This window comes from Oxyura jamaicensis, chromosome 28, assembly GCF_011077185.1.
Source record: "Oxyura jamaicensis isolate SHBP4307 breed ruddy duck chromosome 28, BPBGC_Ojam_1.0, whole genome shotgun sequence".
In the NCBI taxonomy this organism is placed as follows: domain Eukaryota; kingdom Metazoa; phylum Chordata; class Aves; order Anseriformes; family Anatidae; genus Oxyura; species Oxyura jamaicensis.
The window spans coordinates 5,569,199-5,593,178 of NC_048920.1; the positions used below are offsets into that span (position 1 = coordinate 5,569,199).

At 52.8% G+C, this 23,980-nt stretch overlaps 1 long non-coding RNA gene across 2 annotated transcripts in view; it reads left to right on the forward strand.

Annotated features, from left to right (window-relative positions):
- Window positions 1–22,656, forward strand: part of LOC118179195 — a 44,669-nt gene extending 22,013 nt beyond the window's left edge. The window contains exons 3-6 of one of the 2 annotated variants that reach the window (XR_004756386.1): window positions 8,488–8,744; window positions 12,468–12,582; window positions 19,239–19,617; window positions 22,128–22,656. This is a non-coding gene — a long non-coding RNA (uncharacterized LOC118179195). Of the gene's footprint in view, window positions 1–8,487; window positions 8,745–12,467; window positions 12,583–19,238; window positions 19,819–22,127 lie in introns of those variants that run through there. The other variant, XR_004756387.1, reaches the window with a different exon arrangement.
- Window positions 22,657–23,980: the final 1,324 nt, after the last annotated feature.

Below are 23,980 nucleotides of genomic sequence, written 5' to 3' on the forward strand. Positions count from 1 at the left end.
CTTATCTCCTCACTGTTGCTCCTGTGCGGGATGATCTGTGGACAAGAGGCCTCAAAGAGCAATGTCACCCCAGTCACCAGAGCTTCCTGTTGCGTGGGGCCCTCATCCCATGAGGTAATGGCCTCTAGTTAGCAGGACTAATTAGGTGGTAGCAAAACCTGCCTAGGATTATGGGATGGGAGGGGGGGGGGAGACGAGATGAAGGAGGCTGGCTTTCACTGCTGCTTTCAGCAGTGCCTAATTGACAGGGGCAGCCCAAGCCCCCCTGAGATCTGTGGTCCTCCTTCTCTGTAAAAGTAAATGTGTAAGGCCGTTGACAGGGTCTGCCACAACATCCTTGTCTCTGAATTCGAGAGGGATGGCTTTGAAGGGTGGACTTCTTCAGTAGGTATGGAATTGGCCCTGGCAGTGCCCAAGGTTGGGCTGCAGGCAGCCTGGGCTGCTGGAGGGGTTGTGCCCATGGCAGGAGTGGAGGAGGTGAACCTGAAGGTCGCTTCCAACCCTAACCATGCTGTGATTCCTGCTGGGAAGCAACCTGAGCCACTATTGCACCTGGTGGGGAGGGTGGCCATCACACCGCACTCCCCCTGAGCCCCACAGAGCCTGGCCCTGCCCCGGCATCACTGCGCTGTAGCCCAGGGATCTCTGGCAGCGTGACCTCCTGGTGCTTCCACAAGCGTTCTCTTGGCCCTGCAGGATTTCCTGCCGGCCTTAACAAGCCCACCGAGGGCAATTAGTTCCCTGCTTTATTACATGTCTGTCTTTTCTCAACGAAGGTGGTGTGCTGGGGTGGCGCTGGCTCTGCAACCACCTCCCAGGAGAAGGGAGGCGGTGGGGCAGGAGAGACTGTGTGAGCTCTGCACCCACCCTCCTCCCTCCTGCCGTGGTCTTGCATGAGCTGTGATGTGCAGTGGCAGGGATTGGTCCTGCAGCACCCATCCTGGTGCTCCCCCTGCGAGTCCTGAGCTCAAAGTTGAGCCTGCTTCCCACCCCCGTTATCCTGAAGTTTCCTGGAGTAAGACATTAAAGAGAGGATTAGATATAAACCTTTGCTGTGCAGTAAATTGTGGTTTTTACTGCTGCCAACTCTACCAAAAGGAGAGACAGCATAGACCGGCATTTCCCAAGAACTGTAGCAACATTGCTGACCCCAATTATTTCAATATGATAAATCACCGCCTCTCCCCAGTCTGTCATAAACTGCCTGGTTGTATTAAAAACCAAACAGGTTAGAGAGGAAATAATAAGCATCCTTTTTCATTGATGTTTAGTTCTAAGGCTTTTGGGGTGATAATTCTGGGGTTCTCTCTATGACCCCAAGTGTTCATAAATGTCACCTAGAGGTGTGGGATCACTCTGGAAACTGAAGCTTTCAGATTGACTCTAAAAACCCCAACACTTTTGCACACTTGTGAGTGCTTCGGTCAACAGCATGAATTGCTTGAAGAGGGCTCAAAAAGGGTTGTGACTTTTATTTTACAGAAGGGGAAATTCAGACGCAGAAGGGCTGTTCCTTACTGCAGGAAGCAAGGATCCCTGGGGCTCTGTGGGTGCCTGGCCCATTTGAGGTCCCTGCCTGCTGCCTGTGCTGGAGTGGATGCCACGGGTTCCCGATGCAGGTGCTGGGTCTGCAGCAAAGGTAATCCTGTCCTCTGTGCCAGGGAGAACCAAAAGGAGAAGCTGATGCCACACAGCTACTTAATTGAGATTTTTGAATGAATAAAGCTTGTTGTTTTATACAGGTTCTGATATCTATCCTTTTCACAGACCAGAGCATGTGCAGTCCCGAAGAAAACACTCTGAGAAGTGTTACAGAAATCTACATGGAGGAAAAGAGCAGCTCCACTGGGAATGACAGGGCTTTTTTATCTTTTATTTTCCCCTTGTAGTTCACATAATCAGCTAATGGTTTTTGCTGACAGGTATTTATCAACCTGAACATGCTTTCCCTGGGCTTGGAAAAATAGAAGTCCTTACTCCTGACCCCAATAAAAAATTCAGCCCAATATCCCTGAACGAGCTAGTATGAATATCAATCCTTCTCTTGGCATCTTAGCTCTGGGAGTCATTAAGAGCGAAATGGCAAAAGCAGAAAGCAAAGCCACCCAAGGTTAGAAACAGGCCTGACTACTATTATTATTGTTATTTTCATCTAGAAATTTCATACATTTAATGAGCTGAGGGCATAGCGTGCTAATGGCGTCCTCAGGGCTGTGTGCAGAGCTATGGTGTGTGTGTGGGATTTGGGGCCAGGTATCAGGTCCCATGTTGTGACAGAGGCATTGCCTGGTCCCTCTAAGTCATGCTCAGGACCCAGCTCAGCATTCTCTGCTCTGTTGCCTATCCAAAGGAATTTCACTGAAGGAAAGGGGGCTCAGCAACCTGTTGGTGGCTGCTCCACATGCATCTCTCCCTGCCTGGCAGCCAGTCCTTCCTTCACACCCTGCTTGCCACCCTCTGGGTTTGATTTTCTCCTCTCCTGCACCAGCTTAGGGTGTTGAAAGCTGTGAGATGCTGCTCTACATCAGGAGTGCAGTTGGACATTCTTTCCAGTGCTAATGAGAATGAAGATTGATGAACTCTCCTGTCTTCCCCAGCGGTGCCAGCAAACACGGGGCTCGTCCTATTCCAGTTCTGTGAGCGCTTTATGGTTCTGAGAATTACTGCATTGAAATTTTACAATGAGGGCCTGCTGGTTTATAAGTTTTGTACATCTAGGGAGTCCAAACAGGTTTTCAAAAGCTCTCCCTCACTCTCTGTATATATGAATATACATATATATATTTATATATTACATATATATGCATGTGTGTGTATATAGTAACTAAAAGGAAATCAGCCCCTATTCTGTTGCTCAAGGCTGGGATCTGCTCATTCTCTTTTGAGTATTTCATACCCAATATTAGCTGTGAATTATATTTGGAACAAAAATTCTCATTAGTGTTCATGAGCTGCTGGGGGGCTTTGGCCACTATCTTGCTCAGGAAATAAAATTATCTCATTTGTGAGAATTGCTGGGTGAAGGAAAGCAGCTCTCACCCCTGTTGGTAGTGAGAAATATGTGGAAGAACATGGGGTTGCTGATGAAGACGGAGGTTTGGCCAGTTCAGCCAGGATAGGTAGCTTCAAAGCTTCCTTGGGCTGCTTTTAAGTGGGAACTGGAGGCACAAGGCTCCAAGACACCTCCAGCCCACTGAAGTATCTGGACCTTGCTCTAGTGGCTCAGTTGATGGGCTGGGGATGCCTCTTGCACAACCCCAGCACAGCAGCAGGGCCCTTTCCATGGCTAAGAAAATCCAAATGGCAATGAAACCAACAGAGGGTGAGAGCTGTGTTTTTGGCCAGTTCAGAGGCATTGGCCTGGGTGCTGAGCTGAGTCTGGCCACTGTGTAGCGTCTTGCAAACTGTGCTCTGCTTGCCAGCCCTCTGCTTCCCTGTGTGCTTTCTCATTGCTGTTCTCATTTCTCAATGTCACACACTTCATTTGTTTCTGTCCAGGCACAAGCTTTCAGGATGTAAGAAGATTTTAAGAGACATTTATCCCCGCAAAATGGTTTTCCAGTCCCAGGTCTCCCTGCTGCCACTGGAGCAGTCCATGGTTGGGTAAATCAGAAAATCGGCCCCTAGATGAGCTCCAGCAGAAGACGGTGCTGCGGAGCTCTGCAGGCGGCCTGGGGAGGGAAGGAAAGTGGTGCAGCCACTTCTAATCCTGCTCTCCAAACACAACTGGGCTCAGCAGCACCTCCGCTCACCCGTGCGTCTCTCTGCATGCTTTGCACAGGCTCAGGAGTGATAGGGACTGGGGAATCTTTAGCGATGCATTATTTGAAACATGCTGGCTTTCACTGCAAAGTTTCAATTGCAGTTTGTAGGGCCGGGCTGAGCTTATTGAATTTAAATTCAAGGCAGATTTCGTCTGCTCATGGGGAATGAAGGCTAGATTGTTGCCTCCCTACTCGGAAACGAGCCCTGGCTGTGCAGAGCTGCGCCAAGGCCCTGGCCCCAGCTCACCAGACTGCTCTGGTAACAGATCTGCCTCTTGGCTGGGTGCCAGAGCCCTGCTGGGACATTGGCGTGTTTTGCATTCACAGTAGCTTCTGGATGCAGGGAAGGACAAAAGGCTGGTGAGGGAACCTGGAGCCGAGCAGGGCTTTGTCCCCTGTGCCTTAGATTTTGGCTGGGTGGTAAAGGTCCAACCCTCAACCACCACGAAGTCTGCTCTGTGTCCCTGGGGACAGCCGTGACTCACTCGAGGCTCTCATGGATAAATGCTGGGACTCAGAGCCCACCACACAGCCATATCCTGACCCTGCTTTTTTTTGTGAAACTGCTGCAGCCAACTGCTGCAGTTGAGGCTGAGCAGACCTCAGGTCTTGTTTCAACTGAATTGGGAACCTCTGCACAGCCGTTGACACCAGATGGTCCCAGTTGGGTTGAAATCCAAGCAGATAAGGAAGAGCTGTGTAAAATCTGTTCTGTAGATGTGGCCTCAGAGTCTCCTAATTGGAACAGGGGAACCTCAGTGCTGGAGTTGCTTGACATCAGAATGGACGAGCTTCTGGGGAGCTCGTGGAGCAAAATCTTGCTGCCTGGGCTTTGGTTTGACAGCAGCAGGTGAGGCTTTCCCTGATGCTTGGCAGTTGTCAGGGCAGCAGATTTTCAACAGACCAGTGAGTCTGCTCTGTCTTGATCCTTGTTTTTTCTTCCAAGAGAAGGGGAACCCACCTAGCACCAGAGGTGTGCAGTGCCTGGCATGCGGTTGTGCCAGGAAAGGAAAGCAAGCACGGCAGAGTCCTGGATTTCTTGCTGCTGCAGATAACAGAGAAGCAGGAAATCTGCCCAGAGGGGAGGGATGGGGGCTGCAGTTTGGGGACTGCAGAAGTCACTGCTCCATGCCTGCAGGACAGGGCCATGCTGGACTTGGGGTGAAGCCCCATGACCCAGGGCTGCAGGGCAGAGCGAGCGGGGTGAAGGTGTCAGCACTGACACCTACTCCCCATGCATCCTGCCCTTCCTTCACCAGTGGGTCTGGGAGCCCCGGTTGGTGCCATCCAGGACAGCGGTTAGCACAGCTCTGAGCTGTAGGCGTTGGACAGGCCTCTCGCCTGCAAGCCTCGGTGGTGGTTTCTGCTCCAGTTTCTGTTAAACCTCTGCAGTTACATGTTCATGCTGCACAGTGAGGGGCGGAGACTTCAAAGCCAAGATAAATAGTCTTGGGGTCTGGCTGGGGCTCTAGGAAAACAGAGCACGCAGTGAAAAAAATGCTTAATGAGTTATCCTTTATCCAGCAGCACTGCCTTTGAGTGGGGCTCTGCCATGGTGTGAGGGCTGGCTGGGCACCAGCAGGGCCACCTTTCCTGTCCCCATCCTGCAGCCTCAGATGCTGGCAGCTGGTACATGGGATGGGGGGGTCTGGGACCATGGGTTTCCTCAGATCCCTTTCACCCCATTTGCTCCTGACTGATGGCAGTGGGTCTAGATGAGGCTTGTTCAGTGCCCTGGGCTCTGCTTTGTGCTGGGTGTTGTTCCCCCACTGTGCCATCGATGCTATTCCTTCCCCACCCAGTCCTTGGCTGTGCCGCAGTGAATTTCCACTGTGCCATGGGTGCAGTTGTGGGTGTGAGCGGGGTCTGCAGTGAGGAACCCCTGGCCTTTGCTCAGACAAAAGCCAGGTGGCTCCTATGCCCCAGCGATGCAGTGCACAAATGTGCGCTAGAGGCTGATCTCTGCGTCCTTGTGCCCAGGCAAGGTTGTGTCTTTTAGCACAGGTCTGAGGGCAGTCCCTCTGTCAGTCCTTGCAGCTAGAGCTGGTGATGAGCAAAAAAGCCGGATAATCTGCCATCACCTTGAGAAGCAGCTCTGAGGTGCTAGGCTCCCTTGATCCTCTCCTTTTGGCCAAGGAGAGGGAATAATCCCAGAAACAGCCAGCACCTCTGATAATACAAAGTAGAGTCCATCTGTTGGAACACCCCTTTGTTATTTATTCATTCTTCTTCCTTTAGCGAATGTCTTCAGTAGCACAAGAACTGGAGGGAAGCCTCCATGGCAGAAGAGCCTCCTGCCTGCTGCCTCCCTCCTTCATGCAGGCAGCCAGTGCCTGTGGGTGCTGGCCAGGAGGCAGCAGGTTGGGACTGGCTTCCCAGGAATCTTCTGCAACAGCAGCTCCTTCTGAGCATGCCAAGAGCGGCCCCTTTGACCCCAATGCCGTAAGATATGGCCAGCCCATGCAAGGAAGCAGCTGCAGCTTGTGGCCAGTGCAGCTCGCCCTCCAGGCATCAGGAGGGATCAGCTCTGATCCTCCTGGCACATGGCATTATCACTTCCATGGCCATAAGCAGCTCCAAAATTCCTATCCTGACCTGCATGGTTACCTTTAGCAAGGCTTATGGTCCACCAGGGGATGGCTTTTGCTCGTGGACCACATGTAGGGGCTCGCTGTGTGTCAGGGGCCAGGGGGGCACAGCACCCGGCTTCCAGACACACTGCAGGAAGTCTCCAGCTGGGAAAAGACAAACTTGCTGCTGAATGTTTTAGGTCCAATTCCCTGGCTAGCATGAGCAAACAAGCATCTGCTCATTTTAATCCCCATCCGTATGGAGCAAGGATGTTGCTGTTTCAATGTCCAAACAGAGTTTTTGCAAAGGAAGGAAAGTAAAAATCAAGATAAACCTGTTATTAATGGGGAATCATTTTGAAAAAGCCAAACTCCATTACAGAAGCTCCAGCGCCAGGAACCTGGTGGTGTCTGCATGGCCCAGGAGCACCCTCAGCTCCAGCTTCAGCACATCCTGAGCTGGCTGAATGCTGCAGAGCACTTGTAGTCCCCCAGCCCTGTCACCTCCTGACCGTCACACTCCCCGGTGGCCACCAAGAGGGACAGAGAGCAGAAGCAGGAAGGCAGGCTGGCTGTGGGTTGCTGTAAGTGAGCTCTCCATGAAGATGAACCCAGGTGCTGCTCTGGGGATCAGCTGGAGAGCTGTGCTGAGGATAAGGGCAGTGCTGCCTGCTCCTAACGGGGAACTTTCTACACCAGCCCTTCTCTGTTGGCCTCTCTGAGGAGCAGGAAGACCTATTCTTCTGCTGCTGTTCCACAGAGGGGGAATTAAACATTCTGGGAGCCTCCTGCACTGATTTAGGAGCCTAAAGGAAATCTGGGCAGGGTTCTAGGAGCAGTGTGGTACCTGCAGGAGGCTCTTGTGCCATTCTCCCCATCCCCTGGCCTCAGGTGGACAGGGTGGTTTACACCAGGAGAAGCTGGGCATGGCTGCCTCACACCTCCTCTCCCCTCCAAAATAACCTGCTGCACTGGCCTGGAGAGCTCAGCCCAGGGCTGTGGGGGCTCTTCCAGCCGTGGGGTGCAGCAAAACTCAGCTGAACAGGGCTGCCTCCAGCTGCCAGTGGCTCCCAGTCTGTGGTCACTCTGCGGCCGCACGGTAGCTGTGGAGGAACGATCTGCGGATTAAGTTTCCTGGAATTGGCGGGGACCAGCTCAATGCTGAGCCACCAATTCACCCGATTAAAAATAAACACACAATTATGGGCGGGCTGCGCTCAGTCACAGCTGATTTTTATCGACCCCGCTGGGTGCTGGAATGGAAAGAGCGCTGGGATGGAGTTGCTCTCTTTCCATTCCCAACTCATGCTGCCTCAGGAGGATTTGGGAAGCAGAAAGTTCGAGTTGGGGCCTCTGTGAAATTCTGGCTGATCCCAGATTTTCCCACCCGTTCATCAGACATACAGCTCATTCAAGTTTATTTCCAGAGGTTATGAGGGCTGAAAGGCTCATTGTATCTACACGGCACAATGCGAGGTTTCTGTGGGAGCTTCGACCTGCAGTGTACAAAGCGGACAAGCACAGGCACCATGTCACTACAGGGGCTGCAAGTGCACATGGGGCTCTCCTGTGTTCCCATTTTCTGTCCCAAGGTAGAAGCTGGAGGAGTCAGCAAAAAGGCCTGAATGCACCACAGTGGAGGGAGAATGCCTGCCCTATGCTGTGCCTGGGAGCTACTGCCCCAACAGATGTCTTTTGGTTGGGATGTCCAGTTCCTGTCCCTGTCATAGAGCAACTTTCAGGTGAGAATGACTCGATTTATACACTTTGCCCTGCTTTGCCTCTTGGAAGCAACATGAGCACTGGGTATGAGAGCCCATCGGAGCTGTGCAATGCTGCCCCAGGTCATGCCGACAGCTCCTGGAGGCCAGGGCCATGACTTGGTCCTCACCACGGTGAGCAGCGCAGCTGGAAACTGTGTGGGTTATTGAAATGGGGTGGCTCGTCTCTAAGATGGAAATTTCTCCTCTGGCCAGAGGCAGTGATCTTGGCATGCATCCCTGCTCCCTGTCGCTGAGCCTCGCCACCTTCCAGGGTTCACTTTGTTCACAAAGAGCCTCAGATAAGCTTCTTGGCAGGGGTGCTCTGTTCTGCCGTGGCATTAGCTCGGCTCAAGACAGTCTTTTTAAATATTAACCTCTTGTATCCCTTAGCAGGTACATCTCAGACACAGACCCCAGGGCTGAGACAGCATCAGTGGGAAGGAAGCATCAGTGTCACTGCCAGGACCAGTGTCCTCTGACTGCCACTGTGGACTGAAGGGATGTTGACCTCCCTGGACAAGCAATGTGGAGGCAGGGGCAGCGCTCCCCCTTGGGCTGACCCATGTAGAAACCCAGCCTCAGCCCTGTGCTGTGAGCACCCAGTGAAATCCAGTGAACAAGAGAAAGCTCCTGCCTGCTGAGCCCAAGTATTGAATCCAAAGGGGTGTTGGGCCATCTAAGGCATCTCATAAAGCACCTCCCAGAATGCTGTTGTCCTGTTGTCCACAGGCAAATGTGTGGCCCCGGAGCCCTTAAGCATGCCCTGAATCATGGAGGGCTGGCTGGCAGCCGCCATGCTGCCCTCCCCTGCCACTCAACCTCATTTATCTTCGTTACTTGGGCTGTTTACGCAAGCAGAAGTTGGCCAGTGGCGCCCGGCACTGCTGCGTGCCAAGGGAGGAAGTAGGCACCAGCACAAGCTCTTGTGGCTGGCACCCAATTGCCCACACGCTCCCTTATTGGGAACAAAAGGCCAGGATGCAGCCTCCGTGGCCCAGGGCTCGGGGCAGGCCTGGCCCTGGTGTGGCTGGTGATGGGGGTCCTGGTGAGGGGTGCAAAGGGCACCTTGTGGATCCTCCGTCCCACTCTGTGCTGGTGTACCATGGGCATCCTGCGGGCAGAGGTGCCTGGGCTCATCCACCTGGGGTTGCTGCAAGCAGACCTCCAAAATCCCTTTGCTCCCAAGGCTTAGAGTCTTCTCCTTAGGTTCATCCCTTGCTTCATCCCTTATGGTGCAGAAGCTGGGGCAGAGTTCGTGGCTGAATGGGGATGGCTTATCATGGTGTCTGAACTGCAGCATCCCCTTGCCACTGAGCTGGCCACGGCCTCAGGATCTTTTCTGCTTTGCTTCTCATGTTCCAGCAGCTCTGAGAAGCCTCAGCTCTTCCCACAGCCCTGCTGAAGCATCCCTGGGGCTGGGGCTGGGGATCTGGGGCTCCCCCCAGGCAGCTGAGCCAGGGGTGAGCTCCTGGGGCTGGGCTTCTGAGCCCAGGCTTTGAGTGCAGATGGGTGCCAAGCTGCTGACAGCAGCTGCTGCTAAAGAGAATACACATGGTTTTCCAGAGCTTTTGTCAGGGTTTCAGCATAAGAAAAACACATTTTTCCTGCTCCAGCAAACACCGCTTGATGTAAAATTGCCTGCGGAAAAACACTTGTTGCCTCCCTGAAGAAAGGAATGAGGAGGACGGTGCAGGGACAAGTGTCATCTCCAAAACTCCCCTAAGCCAGCAGTGGGAAGAGAAGCCCAGAGCTGGCAGAGGCCCTCTGACTGCTCCCCTGAGGCCACAGAGCCCCCCCTGAAGCTCCCCAGTGGTGGCTGTGCCAGCGCGGCCGTGCCAGTGCGCATGGTGCCAGGCAGATGCTCGGGAAAGAGCTTGCTTTGTGCTGTGCTGCCTGGGCGTGCCTGGCTCTGACCCATGCCTCGGCAGCTGCTCTGGCTCTATGGCCATGATCTGGTCCATTGAAGGGATCCCCAAAATGAGGGATGGTCAGGAGGAATGCAGGGTGCAGATTGCTCACGTGGTGCTGGGCTCTGCTGTGCATGTGAATGGCTCTGTGCCCCAAGAGGGAGACACAGCCCAGGCATGGCATGGTGCCTTTGGTCCCTGGAGGTCCTTTGGCTGTTTTATTTCACTCCATCTGCCTGTGCTTGGACAGCGCTCCTGTCCTGTTCCATGGCATGTTGGTGCCACAAGGGTACTTCACTCCTGGCTCCCTGCAACGGTTGCGAGAGCACCCACAGAGTCACTCGGGGACAAGGACTTTTCTTACACCTACTTTCCAGGTGACAGGAAACAAAAGAACCCAAGATATTTAAAAGCAGGAAGCCAGATTCTGTAAACTGTCTAAAAATGTATCCTCCGGAGACAAGGTTTCGGTCTGGCTCCAAGCCCACAGGAGCAATCAGCGCTAACGAACGCAAGCGGATGGATGGCGGGGTGGGTGCAGCTGTCCTGCTGCAGCGTCCTCGCGGCACCCCAGGCTGGGATGGGCATGGGGGGACCTTGGGGTCAAATGTGTCTGGGGATGAGGCCGCTGAGGGTCAGGATGAAATCTCTTTAACTTGTTAACCCTGCGCAGTTTTGGCTTGCAGCCCGAGGAGCTGTGGGAAAACACCAAAGTCCCAGAGGAGAAGCAGCTGCCTGCTGCTGTAATGTTGCTGGTGGTATCTGGGGCATCAAAACCCCACCATGTCTGGGTGCTCCAGGGTTTTTGTGGCAGGTGTCCTTGCTTTCCAGCCTTGCTTTGCTCCAACCCTTTCCCAAAGCAGCTGCTTTGCTTATCGACTAACCTTGGTAGATGGGAACTGCAGCAGCAATGAGCTCTGTTATTTTTATTTTCTGAACATTGTTTCCTTGAGACTGACACAATCAATGAAACCAATGAAACCAATGAAATCAATGAAAACCTTGGAGCTGCTCGTCCTGCGTGGCTGCTGTCTGTGTCTCTGTGCCACCCTCTGAGCCGGCCTCACCCGCACACTAGCTGCCTGGGAATGATTTGTGACATCTCTGCAATGTAAAAAGCTTGTAAAAAAGTATTAGTCCCTGGCTGAGCTCTGCCAGTTATTCAGCAGCTCCTTTGTTGGGCTCAAAGCCACCTGACTGGTGCTGGCCCTGCTCTGGAGGTGGGCCCAGCAGATCAGTAACACATGGACTCAAGAGCATCTCCCACATCAAGGTGTTGCTGGAGAGGAAGGAGAAGGTGCTTGAGCTGAGTGTGATTTGGGAGCATCTCTTAAAACACAAATGAGGTGCCCAGCAAACCATCCCCAGCTTCCATGGCTGGTTCAGGGTGATTTCCCTATAGCAAGATCCCTCTGTGCGAGGAAAAGTGAGGAGAGGTTTATTGTCACTGGACAGGAAACAAATCTCAGGGAGCAGGGGCTGAGTGCCGGGAATCCCAGACAAGTGCTCTCCAGGGGCAGACAGGCAGGGACATCCTCTCCCTTGTGACCAGACTCTTCCTCCTTCCTGATCCTATTTAAATCCAAAAAAGTCCTGGGAAAAAGCAAGTAAATAAATATATAAAGCCCCCCCCCCTCCCCCCCCGTCTGCCCAGTCAAGCCCCGTGCCCAGCTGGCCACAGTGCAGCGGGGCAAGCAAGGGGGGCTCAGCGGGAGGGGACAGGATGATTTTATCCAGCATAACCCTGGCATGCATGGGGCTGTACCTCATGCGAGCTGTCCAGAAAAGCAGCCAAGGCAGAGGCTGAGGCTCCTGGAGCCCCTGCTCCGCCAGCACACTGCTGCTCCACCTGTGGCACCAACCCGGCGCCCCCTGGCCCCTGCTCCTTTGTCTTGCTGTGGAACAAGTGAGCTGCTCCCTTTAGGCTTCTTGCACCAACAAGTCCTCACTTTCATAGATCTGCCAAAAAGCTCGGATTAGTGTTTTAGCTGGAGAGATGAGGGCAAGAATTGACAGGGATGATGTGTGGCAGAAGTGAAAATTCTCCTGTTTAGAGCTGCTTTTCAACAGCGGCTCTCCAAGTGCTTACTGAAGCACCTGATTCAAAGAAACAGCATTTTTAGCTACCAGCTTCATCCTCACCTATTGAATTTTGGAAGAGGTCAATCAATCAACCTTTTTTTTTTTTTTTTTTTTTTTTTTTAACTCAAAAAAAAAGCGCAAACTGTTTTCCTAAATGAAGATGCTTCTTTTTTATTTCAAGCAAGCCATGAAAGCGCAGGAAGAAAATGTAAATATTTTCATCTGCAGGTTTTATGGATGAGAAGGCTTTTTTGCAGCTGTTTTCAGCAGTCCTGCACCAAGCTCACACAAAACCGTGGGCTTTATTTAAAAGCTGAAGCAGAGACAGTCCTGAAAATCAGCCTTATGCTCACAGACTTTTCTTTGCTTTCTCAGGAGCAGAAGCCAAGTCAGCCTGCTGCACAGAACGAAGAGAACTCAGGACAAGCTTCTGTCTCTGGACACCTTTTAACCTGTCAGTAGCTGATGGCCTCAAGATCTGCACACACTCAAAAAGGTGAGTTTTGACCCTTGCCCAGTGCTTGATCCAGCAAATCCACGCTTGTTTTTTCAGGCAACGAGGAGCAAGCACACCAGCAATGTTCCCACTGGTCTGTACAAACACGGGAACTGGTGGGCTGGAGTTGTCTGGCTGTTAATTCATGAGCAGGAGGTGCAGTGCAGCCATGCAGCTCCCCAGGACAGCGGCTGTAAATACGGCCGTGCTCCCAGCTTTCCCAAGCAGTGTTTCGCCCAGGGGGATGTTGGCCAAGCCAAGTGGCTGGGTGGGAGTGGGGCTTTTGTCCTCACCCCCCACCCACCCAATTCTCTATCCCCTTGTACCCCCTGTTGTGTTGTTTTTTTGTGCAGAAACAAAGTGAACTGTCACTGTCGGGCTTGTAAGGTTTGTCTTGGCACGTGGCTGGGAGAGCAGGGGGGGCCAGAAGCTGAGAAAAGTGATTCTTTATGGAAACGAGCGCTGATTATAATGACCCTGCTATAATTACTGCTAAGCAAATAAACACTGAAGGGCAGTGGCACCCCAAGGGCACGTGGAGCTCATGCAACCTATGCAAAACCCCAGGAGCTGTCGTGGGCCTCGCCCCGGGACTGTCAGCAGGAACAAACACTTAATTACATGCCACTGCAGTGTGTACACAATGGTTCCCACCCCAGAGACACCCACAAGGATTTTGAGGCCCCCGGTGTGGTGGGGATGGGGAGGTGGAACCAGGCAGAGCTACAGGGAGCCGAGCGGGCTGGGGACAGGGGGAGCACCTTGAGCCACCCATGGGTGCAGCTGCCCAGGATGTGGTGGGGCATGCTGGGGTGCAGCTGCTGCTCTACCTTCCCCAGCCCGTCTCTCAATGGCTGGGTCCCAGCTCCACCACACCAGCCTCTGCCTGCCTGCCTGCTCCCTTGGCAGACGTGAGTGCAGCGCCTGCCCGGCACGTGCCAGTGGTGTGGGGGCCATCCAGCTGTCCCGTGCCACCTCCTGGTGCTCTGAGTCACTGCTCTGCCTCCATTCACTGCCTGCCACTGCTGCTTCCAGCCTGGGAATAAGCACTCAGACACAGCTGTCTGTCTGGTGGAAAATATTTTTCCTGCTGGACTCCTGTGAATGTGCCACATCATAATTAAAAGCTGGTGAGTTGTAGGTACTAGAATTAGTGCTGGTGTTTGCAGCCTGGCGAGCTGCTCGCTGGCTGCGTGCAGAGCACTGCACAGGTCTCTGTTTTGTTTCACACAGGTTTCTATAACAAAACCAGACTAACAGTGTCTGTGAGCAATCTGCTGCTTCCCAAATGACTGTTGGGGCATAAACTCCCTGTTTTACACTCTGCAAAGCCCTTGCTGTTGTCTTGGGCAGTTTAGCCGTGGAGGGTTTGATGCCTTCAGCTCAGCTAGATGAGTTCGGTTTTGCAAGAGGTCACTGGAGCCACTTGGGCAAATGTTCCCTCCCTTGCTGCAGCCCTCTGTGTCACCACTGAAGGGAGATGTTTTGCATTAAACAAAATTTAACTTCTTCTCTTTGTTTTGCCTTTGATGACCTATAAGCTGAGCCTGCTGAAGGATGGGGAAGGGACACTGCAGAATGGGCTGTCCTTGCTGAACACAGTCATGCCAGGGTGGGGACCTGCACTCCAGCAGGCTCCTGCATTCCAGCCCTGGCTCAGCACCCAAAGGGAGAGGTGTGGGTGGCAGGATTGGGCCCCAGGAGGGAAAGCACTGCAGGGAGGAAATGTCCCCATCCTTTCTCAGCAGCCCTGTTGCTGCTGCTCTTCCCCGGGTTCCCCGTGTGGTGCTGCAGAGGAGCTGCCTCCCAGTGCCAGCGGTGAGTGGATTAATTAATCAGCCTGCCAGCTCTTGGCAGCAAGAGGCTCTGCCACGCCAGCTCTTATTAAACCGAACAAAACCTGCCTTTATCTCTGAACATTGCCGTGGGCTGGGATAAGGCAGGAGGCTGCCAGGAGCTGCTCTGGGGCAGCTCCATTGCCTCCGTGCACCCAGCTCTTACCCCTCACCAGGTGCGGTGCTGCGGCAGCGTGCTCCGTGGTGGCTGTGACCAGGAGGGGACAAGGCGCATGTGGCACCCATCACAGGACACTGGTGGTGCAGGGTGAGGTTATTATCTGGGTAATGCTTGCAGGAGATGAAAAACAGCATCTGCTCCCTGCAGCACAGCCCCGGGCTGAACTAGTATTTCTGTTTCTCCTGGCAAGGGATGACTGATCTTACTGGGCTGGGGAGGTCTGATAAGAGCATTAGCTGGAGGTAAGGCCAGGATGAAGCTGTGGTTTGCTGGGCAGCAGCCTTCTCCCGCTTCCCTAATGGAGGGGAAAGGCAAGGTTAAGCCAGGGTGGATGTTATCACAGACAGTGATGTACAAATCCACGTACATGGGGGCCTTCAGCTGGTGTCGTACCTGAGTGAGCATCATTCACAACACAAGCCGGTGGTCCTGTCCTTCTAGGTTTTTTTTTCCAGCTACATAGGTCATGAGTCTTTCTTTAATTGCTCTATGATTAAGTGACTTTTAATTTCCCTCTTGTCAAATGTAATCCAATTTACTCCTTCTTCCTTCCCTTCTTTTCATTTCTTTCTTTTCCCTTCCCCCTCCTGGAAATTAAATTAACATTCCATCTAATTACTCTGCCACTTCTCTAATTGCCGAAGGGGCTGTGGTTGTTTTTCTCATTTAATTAATTGAGACCTGCAGTGTTTAATGAATAGAAGGATTTATTGGCTGTGGAGTGGGCAGTGGAGGAAGGGGGGTGTAAGTGCTGCATATCTTGATAGCAGCCCAGAGGGCTGAGAAAGGCTGGCTCTGAAATCAGTTTTTTGTATTTTTATTTTTTTCTATGCATTATGAAGATGAAACGGAGTGCTTTCCTACTGGTGCAGTCACCTTTCTGGGTGTGTCCTTTGTCAGCAGAGAAATGTGTTTTCAAACATGTCACATCCAGAGGTCTTCCTACAGTCAGCAGCGACGTGTCTTCTGCCAGTGGTGCTGTGGATGTTTGTCTGTTCTGGTGATGCCACTGGTCCCTGGCAGCTGACCATGTTCCTGCAACAGTGGTGATGGCTCCATCATGGGCGGGTTTGGGCCCTGGGGGGCACAGAGCCTGACCGTGTGTCCTGGGGCAGGGTGCTTGGCTGCGGGGAGTAGGCATCTCTGGTGGTTTTAACAAATCCACCCTGCTCTATGCTGCTGCTGAACAAATGTGCAGCTGGCTCTGTTGCTTGGCTTGGGAGGGTGGTGTGTCTCAGCATCATGGAAACCTCTCCTGCTCCATCTGGGTGTACAAAGTCCTTCTTCCCCTAGCTGCTTTGCATCTCTTTGGGCAAAGTCTGTCTACATGCAGTGCAAGGCCTTGCTGTGAGCTAGTGTTTAATTTTAGAGAATCATAGAAGCATTCAGGTTGGAAAAGACTTCTAAGTCTAACCTTTAACCTAGTACTGCCAAGTCCATCACTAAAACATGCTACTAAGTTCTACATCTCCATGTTTCTTGAAGACTTCCAGGGATGGTGGCTCAACTACTTCCCTGGGCAGCCTGTTCCAGTGCTGCAAAATCCTTCTGGTAATGACATTTCCCCTAATATCCAACCTAAGCCTCCCCTGATGCAACTTGAGGCCATTTCCCCTCATCTTACCACTTGGCGCCTGGGAGAAGAGCCCAGTTCCCACCTCTCTACAACCTCATTTGAGGTAGTTGTAAAGTACAATAAGGTCTCCCCTGAGCCTTCTCTTCTCCAAGCTAAGCAACCACTGCTTGTCAGCCACTCCTCACAAGACTTATTCTCCAGACCCTTCACCCTTCGTTGCTCTTCTTTGGACACTCTACAGCACCTTGATGTCCTTCTTGCAGTGAGGGGCCCTAATATCAAGACAAAAATCAAATAAACACTGACAAAAGCAGCCAACTGATCTGAGTGGTATATTTGCAGACCTGCCAGACACCTGTAAATTCATGGCCTCTCCATTTCCATGGCAGGGGATCGTACAGGAGGTAGTTCTGAAGTTATCCCAACCCTCCCCCCCTTCAGGGCCAAAATCAAAACTCTTCAAAATCAAAACTCTGACAAAATCAAAATTCTTCCCCCAGCGACACTGCAGCAGAGTGTGGCTGTGGCCTTGTGGGCAGGACTGAGCCTTGAGGACCCATGGCGAGCATGTGGGCGGCTGCTGGGCCTCTTTGTGCAGGCAGCCTCCAGCCTGAGCTCCCCAAATTCCCTGCGGGGCTTCTTCTGCCACCACTGGCACTGATCCTGTTGCAGAGCCAATTCTGGTTGGTGGTTTTTGACTGGCAGCCCCCAAGCCCGTGGCTGCAAAGTGGCTGAGGTCAGCTCTGGAAGCTCGCCAAGGGCCATCCTGCAGGATGCAGAACTTCCTGGTGACCTGAGTGGTGCAGGGAGCCTGCCTGTACCTGGGGGATTTCTTGCAGCATTGCAGGAGCTTGGGCTCCCCAGGGTGTAGCAATTTGGCAGTCGAGCTGCTGGCGTCCTTGCTCTGTCAGGTGGAAGATGAAGTGTGTTGCTGTGGTGCCCAGGCTGTCCAGAGCTGGGCACCTCTGGCTGCCCACAGCTATTTCGCAAGAGACCTCAGGAAAGTGAGCACTGCTCTGTGTCCCAGGGACCAGAGACTGCTCATAGTATCGCTACTTCAGCATCAGCATTCATCCCCTTCCCTGCAAGGGAGCGTTCCCAGCCACCCGAAGAATGAATTTCCCTTCCCTGTGAGCAACCGAAGGTGAATTTGACTGCAGGGCTTAAATCTGGTTTAAAATGCACTACAACCTGACTGCTGTCAGAGAATATCTGGTCTGTGGCCTTTGTGCATGAGGAGGTGTGAAACAGCCCTTCGAGATAACCGCAGCAGGCAGGATCCTTCTCGGTGGCTCATTACCGTGCGGCAGCACAGCCCTGGACATAGCCCTGCACACCTCCAGCCCCTGGGGATGGCTGGGGCTGGAGGAAAGGGGTGGATGTGGGAGAAAGGGACTCTGGGGACACAATTTATGGCATCATGCAGCGTGATCTGGCAGTAATCTGACCTGTCACTCCACAAAGGAGGTGGATAAAGAAAAAGGCAAAACAGCCGCTCTTCTGCTGCACAGCATGTGCTCAAAGCTCAGCCCATGCGGGAGGAAAGGGGCTCATAAAAATATGATTAGTTTTACTCTGCCTCATTTCAAACCAGAACGCACTCATAATTCACCATTACAGACAGGGGTTCACAGGCAGAGACCCCACTGATAGACATTTCAGTAACTACTTTCAATTAGGAATTTCTTGGCAGGTTCCCAACTTTGTGTCAAACCCTTCTGGGCCGCGTTTTGGCCGGGTCGGCTTCATATGTGTAATTGAGTCCCTGCTGAGTGGCACAGCAGGAGGAGCTGCCTTGCTCGCGCGGAAGGTGCAGAGCTGTCCGTGACAGCCTGTGAAGGAGGAACATTTCACACGCCTCTGAGAAAACTGCCTTCTAGCTGAATTTTTCCATTAATATTTATTTATTTATTTATTTATTTTTGACACCACTGGATTTGTTTAAAGGAAAACCATTTTTCAAGATGCATGACAAACGAAAGCCAGGATTAATCTGAGGTGTCCCTCTCCCATCCCCAAGCTGGGCAGGGATGGGCACTGCCCCTTTCCCTGCCAGAGGGCCCATCCCATGCCTAGCTGGGAGGTGGCGGAGCTGGAGCAAGCCCTCATCTCAGCTCTGCTTCAGCCTCTGCTGAAAAATTTTAAAGCCTGTTTTATAGCAGGTCTGGCCTGAGGCCTTCCTGTCTCCCCGGAGTCTTCATGAGAAAGTCATTATTTTGCTGATATTGTTGACACTTTGTGTAAGAGTTGCCATGGCTCTCGCCTGGCACACCTCTCCTGGCCAGGGAGGGTGCCGGCACCGCTGCTGCCAGCGATGGCCAGGGTGGGGACGCAGCTGCCGCAGCGACCTGCTGGGTTGCAGGCAACCCCGCTGCCCTGGCTCTGCACTGTGGGCGAGATCATGCCCAGGCTCCCGCCAGATCCTTCTCTTGCTCCAAAAATGCATTTTGCCGTTTCTGGAACGGTTCCACATTTTGCCACAAGCCCTGCGTTTTCTTTTTTCTTTTTTTTTTTTTTCCTGTGACTTTTCCCGGACAGGAGTGTGGGTATCCTGAGCATCCCAAAGTTTCAGGGCCCATTAGGACATGGGAGTGATGTCCTCATCTGTCCAGTGTGGTGTGAACCAGGAGTGGGCACAGAGCTGTGCTGCAGCCTCTGGTGAGGCTGGGGTCACTTGGGATGCAGTGGCGAGGGCAAGCAGGGGGGTCAAGGGGGGGGCCCATCATGCTGGGCTTGCTGCCAAGGGAGGATGTTTGCTGTGCTTGGAGGGATGGTCCTCCTCGTATGTGCCTGTGCTGTCATGGAGCGCAGAGGCAGCCCCTAAACTCCCCTCTGCCCCTGGCACTGTTCAGCACCCTCCTTAAGTAATTTTTTAGACTAAACAGCCATTTCTGATGAAAAACATCCCACAGAAAGCCCATGAACAGTCACTGAGCAAAACTGTGGCCTCTCTTAATGATATTTTCTTTGTGGTTTTGGTTTGGAATATCTTCCTCTTAATTGAGGAATGAAACCCCCTCTTGGGTTGAAGCGATTTTCCTTTATCCCTTCATTTTTCTTGCAGTCCTCAGTGCTTGACACCAGGATCCAGGGCTCCAGGAGGTTTCAGTGGGCAGCAGCAGGGCCGGATGCTGACCTCCTCACCTGCTGCCGCAGGACCTGCTTCCCTCCCTCCTCCACTTGCACTGCGTGTGCTTGGCGCTGCCATGGCCACATCCTCAGCTCAACCCTCCCCAGGCTGCGTGCAGCCAGGGAGCGATGCCGGCAGCTGCTGGAGCTCTTCACCATGGGGCCTCATCCCCTCGCCACAGCTGGGACACGGGCATGTTCTCCAGGGAAGGTGTTTTCTCCAGCACGATACGTAACAGTCGGCCTAAGGCATGCTCCCTCCAAGGACTGTTCCAGCTCCTTCCAGTGTGGTTGTATTTTATCTGTGGAGCTCTGTAAGGATTTTGTTCCGTCATCCAGGAATTTTTATGACTCCTTTGTGTGTATATAATGTGATTGCCCTGGAACAGAGAGAAATTAATCATTGTTCCTTTGTTAGTTTTCTGGAATTTTTAATGTCTATGTTTTTGTTCATCTGTCATGTCCAAATGTGGGGTCCATGAGCTATTTGACATTGAAAATGACTTAATTGCTTAGATTTCCCCCCTCAGTGTTTATGGACACTTGTTCATGGTAGATTTTGAGTGTGACATTATGGACCATGTACTTTCTGGCTGTTCCCAATTTTTCACACCATTCCAGTGGTTCACAGCATCTCCTCTCCCTTCAGCCCTCAAGCCTGAACTTGGTAATCTCCTGGAGCGCTGGTGGGCAAGTGAGGCTGTGAGAGGAAGCCCAGGGGAACAGTAACCTGAGGTGGGAACCCTGAGATTCTTGTGGTTCTGCAGAGATGTCTGCACAGGGAAGATGTCTGAGACATTCTTGCGCATGGTGCCTGGCACCAGGGCTCTGGCCAGGGCTGCAGCTGACATTGTTGGGTTGCACACTGTGTGTACCAGGCTCCGTCACATGGAGCAGGGAGGAAGCAAGAGCCCAGCATGCTGCTGCTCAGAGCCATCCCCATTCCCTCACCAGCTCCTGGCGCTGGACAGGCTCATGGGCTGGGCTTGGGAGAATCACACGGAGGAGGTGAGCACACAAGTGAAACCTGGATGTGCCTCCCCAGAGACCGCACGAGGCCAGGGTACATTCCGATTGCTCATATCTGGAGTGGCAGCAGCTCGTACAAGCCTCCAGCCTTGGCAGGGTGCTGCTCCTGGCCTCCCCACCTCCAGCATGAGCAACCGCATGGGGTCACACTGCCAGGAGCATCCTGGGGCTGAGCAGGGAAGGTGCACAGCATGGGGCAGGTGCAGCCCTTGGGGCACCGGGCTGCCAATATTTGCCTGGGTGGCTGCAGATGGGCTGCTTTCCCTGCCAGCCCCGCATCTCTGCGGGGCCAGCGTGCCTGTTGGGCTCCACCATGCAGCCTTTCCAGGCTCCTTGTGCAAATGGCAACCAGGAAGCACTTGAGGAGCAGAGAGAACCCTCCAGGCTCTGCTCCCAGATCACTGTTATCCTGCAAGGCATCAGCTTGGGGCCGGTTTAAACCCAAGTGGATCAAGGATAGCTTGACTGGTCAAGAGGAGGCAGCCAAGCCAAACAGTAGCAGCTCCCAAACCTCCTCCTAAAGCCAGAGCCCACTAGGTTACTCTCTGGACTTCTGGCTCTTCAGCCTCTTCTGGATAGAAGAGGCTGATGCCAGCCCTGCCGGACACAGGCTGCAAAGGACAAGGGGTGGGGACGGGCACTCACTGGCTGCAGAACTGACCAGCCTGACATTTGGGCTCTTTGCAAACTCCCCAGGGTAGATGGAAGCTACGTATCACTAAACATACTACACACATCATTAGGAAAATTTTAGTTAAAATATAAGATGCAAATTGTCCAAGGCTATATTTCCTGATCACTCAGCAAAGCCTTTGCAACGTCATGTGCTTTTGCTGTGGCTCTGTAATGTCCTCGACGCTTTCTTGGGCACGTTTACTCCTGCTCCATTGAGGCTGTTTTGCATTAAGTTGTTTGTTTAGCAGCTACTGGGGTTTTGGCAGGACAGCTGTTGCCTTCTGCTGCTTGCAGACCGTGAGGGTGTAGTGTGATGCTGCTTGCAGAGCAGCTGGCCGTGTCAAGGTGGAGCCTCCTCATTTCAGAGAGAAGAGCAATGCTTGTGTCCAGACCCGCAAGGCTCCCATGCGGTCTGCATGGCGTGGCCAGTGTGGCAGGGCTTGGGGTGCCAGCTGGGCAGCATCACTGGCCCCACAGCACCCATCACCACCACTCATCCCAGGGCCCTGGGGACCCACGGTGACCATGGGCCAGGCTACGCAGATCACTCTGGGGAGGTCACCCAGATCCCAGACCCCCTGTGAAACCCTCCGGACCCAGTGTCCGCTAAAGAAAACAGTCCCAGCATATTAATACTTGCAAAAACAAATAGGAGGAAGACAGGAGAAGGAATGAGCTAGCCATTAGGGGAGTGCTAAGTTTCTCCCCTCTAGACCTCTGATCCCTGCATTTCCTATGGACATTTCCTCCCTGAACACCTCATGCCAAGAGCAGTTCTGACAAATATCTTCATCTGTGCCTGGGTGGGTCTGCCCCAGCATGGTTTGCTTTTGAAAGGCACATATGCCCCTCCCAAAGCCAGATTTGGCTTTTATTTATTTATTTATTTATTTAATTTAATCTCTTCTGCATCTCTGGCATGCGCATCACAATGCAACATCCTGATTTCCAGCAGGGCAAAGCTCTGCTCAGATGGGAGAGCACAGAGAGGAGCCATGGCCACAGGAGATGCTGCTGGAGCCAGCTCCACATGCCTCCTGGGGGCTTTCAAGGATTTTCCGTGCTGTTCCTCAATGCGACTCTTTATTTTTTTTTTTTTCCCATTTTTTGTTTAATCTAGGAAAGGCCAGTAACTGATTTCAGGTGGATCCTGAGCCCAACAAGTGAAGTGAGACTAAACAGGCAGCTGAAAGCAGTCAGTCTCGGTGAGCATGCCAATGAGGCAGACAAGATGCGTGTCGGCATGGCGTTCCTCCCCACTGGGAAGAGGACTCAATACATGCACCCTGCGCCCACCCTACCTGCCCCTGGGAGCACTCGTGGTACTGGGCAGCACGAGATGCTGGGTATCCCTCATCCCAAGCCCATGGTAATGCTCTGCTGGAATTTCCAGCTGGGCTGGGTGATTATCTTGGGGATCATAGGGTGGTGACAGTCAGAAGGGACACCTGGGGGTGTCTGAGCAAAGGGTGACATTTAGCTTGGCTGTAATCTGTCCCCCAAAGCAAGCAGGTCTGTCTCCCTTGGCCTTGTGGCTGCCAAGTTACCATCCCACATGCAAGTTAATTAGCTCTGCTCTTTGTTTTCTTCCCAGTGCTTTTCCACAAATATCTGTATAAACAGAATTTATCTTTCTCACTTTTGAAAATTGAAGTGTTCTGTGCTGCATCCTTGTTTCTTTGTTTGTTCCATGTGACGTGCAATGGTTTCCAGGAAAGCTGGAACCCTCCCAGCCCACAGCCAGGTGCCAGGGGTGCCCCAGCTGGGAGCGCGAGTGCATGTGTATGCCCCCCTGGCACCCACGGCACTCATGGCCTGCCCCAGCCTGTGCCCTCCGCATTGCACAACGGCCAACGGAAAACACGGATCGTGTTTCTTCCCAAACCTGCCAGAAAACAAACACAAAGACACTTTTGGGGGGCTGGAGGAAGGGAGCGTGTAAGCAAAACATTTCTGTATGATGGAAAAAGTCATTAAGCCGAGTGGCTTTGTGGCAATGCCTATTTGTACACACTGCTGGTTTCCCACATCAGAAAGCTTTGCCCGGCTCTAAATCCGGTGCTGTGGCACGCACTGGATTTTTGCAAAGACGCTCCAGCAAAAGCACAGAGAAGTGGGGTCTGCTGGTACCCACAAACTGGCTGTTAACTCTGGAGAGTAATGGTGTCAAGGCAAACAGCAGCATGCACTCAAGCACTCTCTTTTTCTATCTGAGACCATGAGAAGGAGGAGCGATGGTGCTTTCTACTTTTTTTTTTTTTTTTTTTTTTTTTCCCACCCAAACTGTCTTTGTGGGGTCATCACACGGGAGACTGCCATTATCTGTGTAGTGACAGGGAAGGAACAGGGATATTTAAACCAATCCTGTGGGCCCTGGGGTGAGAGGACGTGGGGATGAATACAGCTGGGGAAGTGTTTGTTCCAGTAGGAGACAGCTGAGAAGTGACAGAGATCGGAATGGGGTGTCCCTGGCTCTTCTGAAACATCACCACCAAGGCTACCCTGACCCTGAGGCATGCAGGCTTCAGTTGTGGGTGCTGCCAGGGGCTCGGTTCCCCCCAAATAGGGCTACAATGGGACAGCTGCAGCCCCTCTGCTCTTGGCCAGGCTGAGGGACTGCAGCACATCAAGCAGCTGGAGTCCCGGATTTGCCTTAAATTAAAAGTTGTTTCTTGTAGGATTTAAATTCCTTGACATTGCTCTTTGTATTACTGACCTGGATTTATTTATTATTAGAAATAACTTCTCCCAAATTGCCATATTAGAGCATCGCTGCAGCTGGGGCCAGGAGCTTGCAGCTTAGATATTTGTCACCCTGCTCCTTCACTGTCCCCAAGCCTGGCTGAGTGCTGCGTGTGTTAGAGGCGGGGGGGGGGGGGGGGGGGGGGCAGGCTCCTGGCGCCAGCTGCAGCGATGCTCTAATATGGCAATTTGGGAGAAGGGGGGTGCCCCGCCCCCACCCGGCCCCAACCC